Source organism: Cetorhinus maximus, chromosome 4 (assembly GCF_964194155.1).
Source record: "Cetorhinus maximus chromosome 4, sCetMax3.hap1.1, whole genome shotgun sequence".
NCBI lineage: Eukaryota > Metazoa > Chordata > Chondrichthyes > Lamniformes > Cetorhinidae > Cetorhinus > Cetorhinus maximus.
This window is the reverse complement of record NC_135882.1, coordinates 77,961,514-77,977,239: the sequence shown is the minus strand read 5'-3', so window position 1 is coordinate 77,977,239 and position 15,726 is coordinate 77,961,514.

The window sequence follows — 15,726 nt, the reverse complement described above, 5'->3', positions numbered from 1 at the left end:
CTTGTGCTGAGCTCGATGATATGCTGTGTTTTATACCATTTAGGGCATTGTACGTATGGCATTATAACAAGGGTAATAACATAACTAAATAAGTTAAATTCTGTTTTTTCTAACATGGCATTCTGATACTTCTAACCAGTGCTTTTGGGAATCAGGAACTGTGATTATGTCAGTAATTCTGTTAAAACTATAAAAGAAGGAGCTTTATTTTGCACATATTCATTTTCACTTACCATTTTAAAGCTATAAACTCCAAAGGTGACATGCAAGATTCATCAGTGTAAGGTAAGGATCAGGGGCAAGGAATACCATGTAGTGAGCTGCCTCACCTTTAGGCCAATGATAAATGAGCTGTGACCACGGGTTTTGTGGACAATTTACTTGAGAATGTCCCAAGTTTGGTCATTTACATATCTATTGGAATAGTGATTGGTGTAAAATGAGAGTAATCTGCCATGATGCATTGAAATTTGGTCACAACCTCCACCCATACATCTTGCACTAGGGCTTTTGATGGGGGGTGGCTGTCAGCCCCAAAAAATACCTTTGTTTGATGCAAGTGTTGCACCAGAGCACCCAATTCACTGGCATCTAAAAGATCACTGTATCCCAAATGGCTCTGCTGTGCTACAATGAATACTTAGTCCAATATTATATTACCAATTCCCCTTTAATGGTAGACTGAAGCCTTTTAACAGTGATTGCTTTATCAGTAGTCTGTTCAAATTAGTGAGAACTCCCATTACAAAGTTTAGTAAAAATTGTCTACTTAATCATTGGTGCAGATTTTTTTATTCTTTCACGGAAGTTGGACATCATGGATAAGATAAGCATTTGTTGTATGTCCCTAATTGCCCTGAGAAGGTGGTGGTGAGCCACCTTCTTGAACTGCTGCAGTCATTCTGGTGCAGGTACATCCACAGTGCTGTAAGAAAAAGAGTTTCAGGGTTTTGAACCTGTGGCAGTGTAGGAATGATGTAAGTCAAGATGGTGTGTGGTTTGGAGGGGAACTTACTGGTGGCGGTGTACCCATGCGTCTGTTGCCCTTGTCCTTCTAGGTGGTAGAGGTAGCAGGTTTGGAAGGTGCTGTCAAAGGAGCCTAGGTGAGTTGCTGCAGTGCATCTTGTAGATGGTACACACTGCTGCCACTGTGCATGGTGATGGAGGGAGTGAATGCTTAAATTGATGGATAGGGTGCCAATCAAGTGGGCTGCTTTGTCCTGGGTGGCGTCAAGTGGAGAGTGCATCATCATACTCTTAACTTGTACCTTGTAGATGGTGGACAGGTTTTGGGAAGTAAGGCGGTGAGTTAATCACTGCAGAATTTCCAGCCTCTGACAAGTTCTTATAGCCATAGTATTTATATGGCTGATTCAGTCAGCTTCTGGTCAATATGATATTCCCAGGGGTGTTGATAGCAGGAGATTCAGCGATGGTGATGCTATTGAATTTCAAGGGGAGATGGTTAAATTCTCTCTTGTTGGAGATAGTCATTGCCTGGCACTTGTGAGGCACGGATGTTATTTCCACTTATCAGCCCAAGCCTGAATGTTGTCCAGGGATTGCTGCATATGAGCATGTACCGACCGCTTCAGTACCTGAAGAGTTGCAAATGGTGCTGAACATGGTGCAATTATCAGCAAACAGCATCACTTCTGATCTTATGATGAAGGAAAGGTCATTGGTGAAGCAGCTGAAGATGGTTGGGTCTAGGACACTACCCTGAGGAACTACTGCAGTGATGTCCTGGGGCTGAGATGATTGACCTCCAACAACGACAACCATGAATTTGTGCCATAAGCCAACTCAATCCCATTTTTGCTTGATGCTGGGAAACCAGTGCAGAGAAACCAAGAAGCCAAAGGAAGGATTGTGGGTCAATACTCCAAGAATCGGGAGAAAGGGGTAAATAATGGCAGCAGCTGTGGTGGTGGCAGAGTTGGGCAGTCACAATTTGGCCTTCAAAAAAGTGGGAGAAAGGAAAAAGAACAAAGTGGGTCTTACAAAAAAAGACAAAGGCCTTGACAAAAAGATCACAGATCTTTAAAAAACAGTATAGAAACTTAAGAACACACGAGTAAGAAAAAAGGAAACAGTAAGCAGGGAATGAGGAAAAATGGTAAAACTTGCTTGGAGACAGGCACTGCTGGTTTTAGTTTTTCTGGTCTATGATGGAACTAGAAATTACAGGCAGAAGAATCGTGGCCAAGCGGGATAAATAGAAGGAATGGGATTTAAAATTGCATTGGTTAGCTTTACAGGCAGCCATAATTTGCATGCACTTACTGTCAATCTTTTCTATTATGAATTCCTATGTTCCTATTTATGATAGAAGCTACCCATTTACTTCATGTAACACATGGTATCCTCCCAGTAGTGCTGGTATGTACCACCACAAATTACTCCCAGCTCCTCTGCCTGCACTGCACAGAAACCCTTATGCTCCAACCAACTGTATTTCTATGGGCAAAACTTTTCATCCCACGAGCGGGCGCATGCCCGACCTGAATGGGTGCGAAATTGCCACTCTCATGATCTTTCGGTAGGCAGCAGAGCACCCACCGACAATTAAGAGGCCTATTAAGGCCCTTAAACAAGTAATTCATTTGTAATTTTCGCTGCCCACTCAACCATTCGGTTGGCGGGTGGGAGAATAGGTCAGGCGGCCTTTGCATTTTTTACGAAACCTCATCCACCGGCAGCATGAGGTTTCCAACAGTTACTAAAAAAACAAAAATTTTTAACGTCACTTTTAACATGTCTCTTTTCATGTGACTGAGTCACATGTGGGGACATGTTTATATCATTTGTAAATTGTTCATTTTTCATTTAAAAATTCTTCAGCTCCCTGAGGCAGCTCTGTGCCTTCAGGGAGCTTTCTGTGCACTCCTCCGTGCATGCGCAGGCTTCAGCGCTCGCACTCCTCCTGCCCCCACCCTGGCAGCACTGAGGCTCTTAGCGTGCGTTTCATGCTGGCTGGCCGTTAATTGGGCAGCTAGCATGAAATCGCGGTCGGAGCCCGATCATGGGTGGCGGTCTGTCAATGGCTGTTCCTGCATCCGCCCTATGCTTTTCAAATTGCCTTTTGTCTGGCTATTTGACCACAAATAATTAGATCAAAATAAAGTCAAATATACATATGATGCATCGTTAACTTCCAACTGGTGTCGGAAAGTGCTGGCCCGCAGAAATTATAAGAAATAAATGCACACTTACCTGGTCTTGAAAACTGCGTTGCAACTTCCATCCTCCGGAGCTGCTTGGGGGCCTGCATTGAAAGAATTCTCAAAGGACCCAGCAAAATCTAGATCCAGCATATTCAAGGAGGCCATATCCCCTTTTTTACAGCACTTGCTGCCGTAAAGCAAGTAAGTTTAAAGGGCCTGGGAAATTGACAGGCATGGGGAAGGTAAGTGTCTAGGTAAGTAGATAGGATTTGGAAGGGTGGGGGTTGAAACGGCTGGAGGTCGGGGTGGGTTGGGGGGTCCGGAGATCGGGTGGGTGTTTGGAGGACCGGAGGTCGGATGGGGCGAGTCCAGAGGTTGTTGGGGGAGGTCTGGAGGTTGGAGGGCTGGAGTTCGGGTGGGGGAGGTGAGGGCGTTCAGAGGTTGGGGGTGCCAAGGTCTGGGCGGCGGGTCCGAGGTCTGGGTGGGGGGGTAGTAGTCTGATGTTGGGTGGGCTGATGTCAGTGGTGGGGGGTGGAGGTAAGGTTGTCGGAGTTCGGGGAGGGAGGTGGGGTGTCCTTTGAGGGGGCTGTGGAGGAGTCTCATGGGGTTTGGTCTGGGTCTTTACAATAGTTACCCAGAAGTTAGAAGAGCTTTTAATTCTTCTCACTTTTTCTGGTTAACTATTGGGTAAACCCGATGGAACCATCAAAGTTTGTGATTTAAATCGCATTTTCAGATGGTTCTCAGCGCCGCACAATTGTCCAGAGGAATTGTTCTGGGCAATTACAGCACTAACCCTTGCCTGGGAACTTGCCAGAGGGATTCCCCAGCGCATCTTTAGGATACCCCCCCACCAAATCCACGCTGGGGAGCGCAGAAGTTACGGGTCGATGATACAATAAATTACTTTCAGATAGGAACTGAATTACATCTGTGTGCCTTGACTTAATTGTCCCCCAAGTTCTCCATTTTAAAAAATTCTTTCATGGTATGTGGGTGTCACTGGCAAGGCCCGTATTTGTTGCCCATCCCCAATTGTCATAACTGAATGAGTTGCTAGGCCATTTCAGAGGACAATTAAAAGCCAACAATATTGCTGTGGGTCTGGAATCACATGTAGGCCAGACCAGGTAAAGATAGCAGATTTCCCTTCCCTAAAGGACATGAGTGAACCAGAGTTGTTTATAACAATGGTAGTCTCACGGTCATCATTACTGGGACTAGCTTTCATTTCCAGATTTATTAATTGGTTGCCTTTAAATTCCATCAGTTCCTATGGTAGGGTTTGAACCCAGACCTCCCCCACCAACCTCCGGACTTGCCCCATCCAGATCCACCCCACCACCTCCCCCCGCCCACCGACCTCCGGGGATGTGGCCTCCTTGAATATGATGGATCTAGACTTTACTGGGGCCTTTGAGGATTCTTTCAATGCAGGCCCCAAGCAGCTCCAGAGAACAGAATTTGCAACGCAGTTTTCATGACCAGGTAAGTGTGCCCCAGAGCATTGGCCTAAGCCTCTGAATTACTAGCTCAGTGACATTACCACTATACCACCATCACTGTACTTGTGGGGTTGGGGATGGGGGATTTTAACCCCAGCAAAAACAGGCGGCTAAGCAGTTAAAATCCATTCACCCCACCAATGCTCCACCTAAATTCTGCCATTGCAATTTTTACTGGTACTTGAAGATAAACAGCTCAGCCACTTAAAACAGATGATGTCCTTTTTAAATCAGATCGGGGTCTGATGACACTTTGGGCCGCAACAGCAATTTTAATGCTTGCTTACTTTCCTTTGTTGGTCTAGGAGGAACAGCAGTACTCTTCCAGTCCCCTGTAGTGATTGTAGGTATAACCCTTCCCTACTGCCTTTGGGGGTCACGTGATTGTACTGACAAATGAGCCCTAAGTACATGCAGTCTTAGGGGCCGAGTATTCTAGTTGTGGACCCGGTTCAAGCATGTAGCTTCTAAACAAGCTCTGTAATAAAGTTATCTGTTTCAAGTAAGAAACCTGTCTGGTACATCAAGTTTATTACAATTGGCAACAAGGGTAAATAGCTCCGATGCTGCCTTGTGAATGTGAATACATCAATTCTTAAGGAAAGAAAGAGGAGTATACCAGTCATGCCACTCTTCGGTAGAATCAACCCTGTCCAAAGAAGGCCGGAGCCACTACATAGAGCACCTAGGTTTTTATTTCATGGCGAATGAAATAACAGCGGAAGAGAAGCAGAAAGCAATTCTTTTAAGTGTCTGTGGTAGCAAGACATATAACCTCATCAGTAGTCTGATGGCCTGAAAGTGCCCAATTCTAAATCTTTTAACAAATTGGCAGACCTCATGAAGACACATTTTCAGCCGAAGCCATCAGTAATTATGCCGAGATTTAAGTTTAACTGCAGAGTGGGGGCCCCGGGAGAGTCCATCGCAACTTGTATGATGAAGTTGAATCAGGTGACTGAGCGCTGCGACTTCGCTAATACACCCAGTGACATGTTGCGGGATCAGTTGGTTATGGCGTTCATGACGACGCCATTCAGTGCCATTTACTTGCAGAAGTTAAGATTGATTTGAAGCGTGCCATGGAAATAGCGCTAGAAATGGAGAGTGCTGAATGGGACTCGCAGGCTTTACAGAATGTGCAACATGGTGCAGTTTTTCAGTTGGGGCAGGAACCTACTGCCAGGTGTGGCACGAAAACCGGAGAGACAGCAGTGAAGGGGGAAACAGTCTCTGCTGCTTGAAAAACAAAAAGCCATAGTGAAAGCATCTCAGCAGTGGTTCAGAAATTAAACTGTTACCGATGTGGGGGTAACCATGTACCGAAAACCTGCAGATTCAAGGAGGCAGAATGCCATTACTGCCACAAAAAAGGGCATGTAAGAAAGCAATGCAGGGTGAAATCAAGACAGCCAATCAGACAGCAGACCAAGGTGATTGAAGTGCACAATATAACAGAACCAGAAGCTGCTGATACTGATGCCTATTCCCTGTACAATGTCAAAGCAGTAAAAATTGAACCAATAACCATCAATCATTCTGATGGCAAAAATCAATTGTTTAGCATTGAGGTTCTGTTGTTAAGAAGGGCTAATACCTCTAATATCTCTATTCATTTTCATCAATTCTTTGATTGTTTGAATTCCTCTTTCGGTTTCTCCATTCAACTGAGGATATCTGGATGAGCTAGTTACATGCATGAAACCACAGTCCTGCACAAACTTATGGAATTATTTGTTGGCAAACTGAGGACCATTTCTGACACTACAATGTTCGGCATGCCATGTGTTGCAAAGATTCTCTTCAGTGATTGAGTGACTGCCTCCACCATGATGATGTGCAATCTGTTCACTTCAATCCTTTTGGAGCAGCAATCAATGATGATGATAAAAACTTTTCCTTTAAACTCAAATAAGGAACTCCCATGGCCTCAAAGAAAAAGTGCAGGGTGCCAGTGGTTTGCTCTACTGTTGGGTGTTCACTAAACAAGTAAGGCAATTCGAGGTTAACTCTTCAATAGAATGACTAATGCCTGTCCACCACACTGACTGCTTGGCTCTTGCCCAGCAATCTGCTACCCCAAGTGACTGTGATGTCTTTTTTGTGGAATTGTTTTAGAGATGACTAGTCTGTTATTAAAAACTAAGAAATCATCAACAATTGTGAGTTTTTTTCTCTGTTCAAAGTACTAGCATAGCACTGGGTTGTTAGGAGTATAATCTGGCCATCCATCCTGGCATAACTCTTTTTATTTAATCCCTTATAGGCTCTTCTCAGTGGCTATTAAGTGTTTAGTAATGAGTGAAATATATACTCCCACTTCCTCAATGAAATTTATATCTTCCTGTTTGACTCCTTCCACTGGCAATCTTGATAGCACATTTGCTGTCATCTGGTACTTTCCTTGAACTCAGTCACCGAATCATATCTCATCAGTTTGAGTCTGAAGCATTGAATTCTATGCAGCATTTTTGAAATTACCTAAAGGCTAAGAAGAGTAACCAAAGGTTTGTGGTTGGTTTCAATTTTAAATCTTAATCCCATGCACACCCATATGGATGCCAATGCTTCATTCTCAATGGTTGCATAGCTTTTCTCTGTGTCCATGAGAAATCTTGAGGTGTAATAAACTGGTCTTCTTTTTCCATCTTTTGAACTTGAAACAAAACTGCACCCAAACCTGTAGACGATGTGGCCACTGCTATAATTGTTGGCAATTCAGGATCGTAGTGCATTAGAATTTCAGGTGAAATTAGAAGGTTTTTGATCTTGTCAAAAACATTTTGGTGGTTCACAGTCCAGCACCACCTTGTCAGAAAAGCTGTCTGAACGGCTCATTGATTTTCGTCGAGTTTGGTAGGAACTTGCCAACCTTGGTTGATTTTCCCAAGGAAGCTTTGCAACTCTGTGATGTTCTTAGGCTGGAGGCACTCTCTAATCACCTTGGTTTTCTGTGGGTCAGCTGTTATTTTTGAAGCTTGTGTAACGCATCCTAGGAATTTTATCATAGGCTTTGCAAATTCACATTTCTCATTCAATGTCAAACTTGCTTCCTGTAGAACTTTGAGGACTGCTCTCATCCCATGGTTGTGTTCTTCCCTCAATGAACCATGTACAAATATATCATCCATATGGCATATTACTCCTTCCACGTTTTCTAGCGTCTAACATATTGTTCTTGGGAATATCTCTGGTAGAGATGCAATTCTGAATGGTAACCTGTTAAAGCAATAACAACTGAATGGTATTATAAAAGTGGTCAGCAGTCTGGATTCTTTGTCCAGAGACAATTGCCAAAAGCCATTATTTGCATCTAATTTGGTGAAGGGGCTACTTTTTGCTAAGTGGTAAGACTTTCATCCACCGATGCCAATGCATAGGTTTCCCCCTCTACTGATTTGTTTAATTGAGTCAAGTCCACACAGATGCTAATTGAACCATTAGGCTTTGGTACTGTGACCATTGCAGAACACACTTCATCAGTATGATTACTGGAGAGATAATCATCTGCTGTAACATGTGCTCTATCCTACGAGTGGCTGAGGGATTTAGCATCAGCTTGTAGGGTTATGTGATATTGCCTTCAGCTTTCCTAAGCCTGAAAATAATGTTTGGAATTCATTCATGAATATATGTTTGGATTGCTCATCAGCAATTGCATCAGCCTTGTAAATCAGCCTCAATTGTAGGCATGCTTTCCTGCTTAATAATAATGATTCTTGGTTCTATATGACATACAAAGATCCAATGATTTCTTTATCCTTGAACCTTAATGTTGTCAAGTGTTGACCTATTACTTACTATGTAGTCCCTCCTGGACCTTGTAACTGGAAATAGAGGGGCAAATCTGTAGGCAAACATGACAGAAATGTAAAAATGATACAGCAAGAATAGTAGGGGCCGTTAATTACCTTAATATACACTGGGGGGAAATAGAGTAAAGGGCAAAGAGAATGAAGAATTCCTAAAATGTGTACACAAGAACTTCCTTCATCAGTATGTTCATAGCCTCACGAGGAAAGAAACAGTGCTGGATTGAGTTTTGCAGAATAAAATAGGGCAAGTGGAGTGTTTTGCAATAGGAGAACAATGGGTAATAGTGATCAAAATATAACTAGTTTTAAAGTAGTTATGGAAAGGGGCAAAAGTAAAATCAATAGTGAAAAAGTCCCTGACTGAAAGAGCCATTTAGAGTGATTTGAGAAGGTTTAGAATACAATGAAAAACAAGGCAGAATGCAGACTGTAGGGAGAAATGGAAAAGGGATATAAGAAGGGCAAAGAGAGAGAGAGAGAGAGAGAGAGAAACACATTTTGCTTTTATTCATTCTCGGGATGCAAGTTCGCTGGCGGGGCCAGCATTTCTTATCCATCCCTAGTTGCCCTTGAGAAGATGATGGTGATCTGCCTTCTTGAACCACTGCAGTCCATGTGGTGTAGGTACACCCACAGTGCTGTTTGGAAGGGAGTTCCAGGATTTTGACCCAGTGACAGTGAAGGAACGGTGATATATTTCCAAGTCAGGATGGTGAGTGACTTGGAGGGGAACTTCCAGGTGGTGGTGTTCCCATCTATCTGCTGCCCTTCTCCTTCTAGGTGGTAGTGGTCGTGGGTTTGGAAGGTGCTGTCTAAGGACCCTTGGTGAATTCCTGCAGTGCATCTTGTAGATGGTACACGCTGCTCCTAGCCTCTGACCTGCTGTTGTAGCCACAGTATTTATATGGCTAGTCCAATGCAGTTTCTGGTGTCATGAAAGTATAATAATTTTCATAATATTATATTGATTTATTATAAAGTAGATTTATAGAGGATTGTGTTTTTCTATCTGTGTGTGATTTAATTACATTTTGTAGCCAAGCAGACTGCAAGTTGAAGTGTCTTTGAAATGCTAAGTAGGTAAACATGGTTGGGGTCTTAGCATGTAAGGTGTGAGGGAAATTTGTATTTTTAGATAGATAAAGGGAGGTTTGAAATTCAGAGTGGTTAATGAGAATATTGACAACATGAACAGATTTATATTATGAGAAAGATAAAGTTCCAAAGACATATGGAAACAAAAGGAGCTTACATATTAAAAAGAGAGGAACACATAAAGGAGAATGAGGCTGTGTGTCAGAGGAAGGCATTGTGAGATCTAACAGAAGCGTGTGAAGTTGCCTTAATGAAGCTTCCAGCATTTGTGCATTAGCCAGCTATCTACAGAAACCGAAGCTGGAGAAAGACATTTGGAATTCCACTGTCCAGGGTGTTGTGTTAATTTGCTGTACCTGTTTAAAATCTAAAATCTATTTTTGGACCATTGCCTTAAAGGGGGTGCAACTGGGAGTCAGGTTAATTAGGGATTTTAGGAGTTATTATAGTAGTAATTTGTAGTCCTATGTATGTGATTGAAATCTTTTCTTTTGCTAATAAGTATTTTAATGTAATTTTTAAATCTCTAAAAGTCTTGATGGACTTATTCTTTCTGAATTCAGTACACGCATTTCGAAAGAAATACAAATTGCAAAACCATTGTGATAGTGTGATTAAGTTTCCCACATGGATTTGATCTGCCTGGCACACATCATCTGCTGCGTCATAACACTGGTCAATGGAAACCCCCAGGATGTTGGGGGATTCAGTGATGGTAATGCCATTGAACATCAAGGGGCGATGGTTAGATTCTCTCTTGTTGGAGATGGTCATTGCCTGACAGTTGTGTGGCACAAATGTTACTTGCCATTTGTCAGCCCATGGGCTGCTTCAGTAACTGAGGAGTCACGAATGGTGCTAAACATTGTGCAATTATCAACGAACGTCCCCACTTCTGACCTTATGATGGAAGGAATGTCATTGATGAAGCAGCTGAAGATGGTTGGACCAAGGACACTACCCTGAGGAACTCCTGCAGTGATGTCCTGGAACTGAGATGATTGATCTCCAACAACCACAACCATCTTCCTTTGTGCTAGGTATGACTCCAACCAGTGGGGAGTTTTCCTCCTGATTCCCATTGACTCCAGCTTTGCTAGGGCTCCTTGATGCCACACTTGATCAAATGCAGCCTTAATGTCAAGGGAAGTCACTCTCACCTCACCTCAAGAGCAATCACTCTCACCTCACATCACCACCTTTAACGTGGATAGTGTGAATTGATTCAAAAGGCAATTGGACATGTACTTGAATTGGCAGGGTTATGGGGAAAAACTGGGGCGTAGGATTAAATTGGACAGCTCTTTCAACTAGTCTGAACATGCATGACAGGCCAAATGGTCCCCTTCTGCACTGTAAGATTCCATGAATGTTGGCGACAGTCAGACTGAAGAGAAGTTCTCTGGCGGGATTTATATGAGGCTCAGTGGTTAAAATTGGCCAGAGCTCATTCTGCCACAGGCAAGCGGGAAATTAACTCACCAGAGTGATTTCCTGCTAAAAACATGTTGGCACTTGAAATTCAGACCGCAATCAATTCAAAAGCAAATCACTTTCCCATAAGATTCATTTATACAGCTGCAGTGGTTAAGTTGCAGTATTTATTATTTGTTCTAAAGGGTGCATGGATCAGAGATAGGGTTACAACACTAACTCCAAATTATCAACCTGTGCTCCCACTAAGAGTGTTGGAGTGCTGAATTTATCAGATTGTTACTTATCTAGCATCCACCTCAGGGATGAATTGGCTAACTAAGCCTTTTATTCTGTGTGCCTCAGGGCTGAATTTCTGAATGTACACTTCTGACAGGGAATCTTGATTACACAAATGGAGAAATTACGAGCATGCTGGCTGTAATTAAAATGAATGGGTATAAACTCATGGGCAGCTTGACTCCTATTAGTAATACACATAGAGGAGAATTTTCTCCCTGTTGGAGTGGGGGGGGCTAAGCAGGAGCGGGCGTGGGCGGGCACACAGCTAATCGCCACCCGCAATCAGCTGCGCGCTGCCATTTTATGTGGGTGGGCTAATTAAGGCCCGCCCAGTGTGACGTGCACCCAGAAGCGCTGAGCACTCCCTGTGCGGGCTTTTGGAGTAGGCTGAGTCGGGGCCTGCGCTCTTTCACACATGCACGCAAAAGAGTGCAGAAATCTCCCTGAGGCACAGAGCTACCTCAGAAAGATTAGTTTGATGGTCAGAAATTTTAATAAAGAAAAAAAAATTTTTAAGGCATGTCCCCTCATGTGACAGTGTCACATGAGCTGGGACATGTCAATGAACTTTAATAAAAATTTTTACTCAATTTATAAACACTTCATGAAACCTCATCCTGCCCGTGGATGAGGTTTCATGATAAATTCAAAGGCTGCGTGGGTTCTTTGCCTGCCCACCAACCTTAAGGTTGGATGGGCAGCTCTGTTAAGTGTTTAAATTCATTTTTAAATGGCCTTAATAGTCCTTTGACAGTTCGGCGGGCACACCCGCCGAACTGAAAATCGGAATGACGCGCGGTGACGTCGGGACACACGCCCAACATCACCGTGCGTCATTTTACGGGTTGAAGATTCTGGCCATTATTTTCTATGACCGCATTCATCATATGGAACATAGCAACCTTTAATATCTTCTACAATGCTTCATAAGAAACTATAAGCTAGTAATCCATTAGTTATATGTTATTTGGGGACGTCCTGAGGTTAAGATATAGTGCCAAGTTAATTCAATTTTTTCTAACTAAATAAAATAAACTTGAAAGATAGTCATCTGCAATAAAAAAAATCCAACTGCTGGATCCACTTTATAAAATTCAAACATCCTATTTTGAAGAAGTAAAAAATAAAGTTTGGCAGGGGTTCACGCTTTACTTGAAATTAATAGGCTTGCTAGACAAGGGTGGAGGAAAGACTATGTGCACTGGACTGTAGATTAACGTGTGCCAATTTGATCATCTGGCATACAGATATTGGAGTGCTTTCTCCCGAGAGACCTTAGAAAACATCACCATCAGTCAATTCAGATTCGAATTTGAATTTTCTACAGAAATGCTAGTTATTGGCAGCAACAACATGTGGAAACCATAACACAATATTTGATATTGTTAACTATGGCCTGAATTTGACAACTTTGATGGTGGTATCAGTTAGGTGATTAGGATTTTAATGTAATTTCTCTTTGATTTTTTCAGTTACTGAACATATTATAAAATAGCCTCCAATGTTGATATATTGGTGCTGAAATATTGATTGCACACAAGGGAGTTGAAATATCTTTTTTTCTAGCACACAAATAAAGAAATAATAAAGCTGTTCAAAAATGAATGGCTTAATGTCTTTGAATTAAACGATTGAATGCACTATTTTAACAAACTCATTCTGAAAAAAAGCTAGAGAAATTTCAACCTTTAATACTTAAATGCAAACATATGAACATGCGAAAAAGATGGACAGGAAAAGATCAGCTGGCTCATCAAGTCTGAGCCCTTTAGACAAGTTGCAACTGACTAACAGGACCCTCAATGCTCCAACACTCCAGCAATCAAGTAATCTTCTGGAAGAGGCAAAAAAAATCTTTAGGCCAATTCAGCAGGAAAAGCATTGAGATACTGACCCCTGAAGGTGATCAAAAACAAATTCCAGGAGATAACAATGGCCACAAGGTGCATGACTCAACATCAACCTATGTTTAATGTAAAAGCAAAATACTGTGGATGCTGGAAATCTGAAATAAAACAGAAAATGCTGGGAAATCTCAGCAGGTCTGGCAGAATCTGTGGAGAGAGAAACAGAGTTAATGTTTTGAGTCCGTATGACTCGTCTTCAGAGCTTCTTCAACCTGCGTTTGTTGTTCTGCAAGTCAGTCCCCTCCAGGAATTTGCCTGCCCCCTTTCTGAACATTTACCGTGGAGGTAAGATACAGGTCAGCTATGATCAAATTGAATAATAGAACAGCCTGGAGGGGTTGAAAAGCCTGTTCCTGTTCCTAAGTTCCATTGAATCCTTACTCAATGCAAATACAACCATGTTAACTATCAAAAAAACTACAGTTGAACACTTGCCCTGCTCTGTCTCAGCAATATCGGATAGAGCTGTCAATCAAAATCACCATCTCCTTGTTGAGGGATGAATATTTGCCAGATGTTAATTTTGATTGATTGGAAAAACGTCCTGATCTTCTTCAAAGAATGCCTAAGAGATTTCACATCCTCTTGAACTGGCAAATCCTCAGTTTTAACGTCTCATGTGAAGGAGGACAACATTGGCAGTGTAGCATTCCCTCAGTATTGCATTAAAATTTCAACCTAAATTATATACTCATGTGACCCCAGATGTGTGTTAAAGTATGGTGAAGGTAATATTTAAGATTTAGCAGTATGAAAACTGCATTCTTCAACATATTTAACATACTTCACCAGCACCAGAGTCAATAGCTTAACTTCAACAGCTTTGCCATCTCTCATGTTAAAGCACTAGAACCTATTTCTTTTGTGTTAATGAAGAATTAATTAAGTTATCACAATTCATGTTTCCCCAGATACATTTTTCTCATAGCATAAAGTATTCTGGGATCGAAACTGAATATGCTGGAAATATACAGCAGGCCAGTCAGCTTTGGTAAAGGGCAAAAAGTACTTTTCAGGTATGCACCCTTCATCAGATTACCACTTTCCATCCGAGAATGTCAGCCTTAAAAGGCTCTGGATTAAATCTACGAATTAAACTATACATCTCCATCACTTCAGAAAACAATATCAGTTTATCAAATATTTTTTTAACTGATTATGAATATACAAACCAAGTATGTTCATAAAGTAACTTACAGCAACAATCAGTTGTTGAAATCTGTTCAAACGATAAAGTTTTGAACTAGTTCATGAAGCATTAAACATACAGGCCAATCAAGTGCATTCGTTTGAATGCCATTTTTTACATATCTTTCTAACCAGCAATGGAAAGATGTTCCTCAGAACGGGAAGATTTACTTGATGCCTGTTGGCTATAGTCTTTCCCAGAATTACATGGAGTTTTGCCCCTCCATTGATTATGGCCAAGACAAAATTGTAACTAAATTACAACCTAAAATTTTCTCATTTTTAAACCCCTAAAACCCTTTGAAATACAATCTCACACAAGGAAAATGCAATGTTCTCGTGAACCTGTGCAGCTTTATGACACTATCATTACCCTCTATAATTTCAATTGCTGCAAAATTCAGTTGCATAGCGCTGTATTTTCAGTGCAGCACGCGCTGTTTCAGGCCCAAATCAGCATCTACTGCTGGTACGAGCGGTGCCGGACACCATCTTGGGTAGGTTGCTAACCTGGGCCCTGACAGAGTATGCAGAGTTGGAACATTGTAATGTCAGTCAACGTGTAAAACTGATCTGACTCAATCTGTGCCATTTCTGACCTGAAAGCTCCAGCTAATGCCTTCTCTTAACTTCACAGAGCTGAACATGTGCGCAGCAGCAGGCAAGACAGTCTACAAACACCACTTAAAGGAATCATCAACTATTTTCAACTTAGTTGTTGATTAATTTCTACCAACTGATGCTGAGTTAGTGAAAGCATTTGGAGGTTTGTACTGCTAGTTGAAGGTGCTGAAGTCTACAGAGTGGTGTGGCATGAGGTGAAGGCCTTGATTCTGATTTCAAGGGTCCTGCTCAAACCACTTGCTTCCGATCATGGATGCTGTGATTTCTATCCCTTTTGGCCTGCAGCATGACAGGGTAAATGGGCAGAGTTGACACCACATTGAACAAGGTGCTGAAAGAGGGATGAGAAGGAGAACAGGAAGAGGGGCTCTCGGCAGGAGGCCATATCCACCCAGGATCTTCTCAACCTAAAGAATAGTGAGCTGGATTTAACAGGGTGCCAGGGTCCCCAGCCCCTGGCGAAAAGTCAGAGGCTCACCCAGCAGCCACTCAACCATCAGAGCAATGATAACTACTTTAAGGCAGGACTTCTTCCCCCATCTGGCTTTAAGAGGTGGAGGTTGGCTTCAAACTGTGCAGGCTTGCTTAAACTAATACTAACCTAAGTATTGCTGAAACAAAGGCACATGTTGTTGAAGCTTTTCGTCTTGCACTCATCAAGACAATTCACAAGAATACTAAACAGAAAGGGAACAACAATTTATACTTC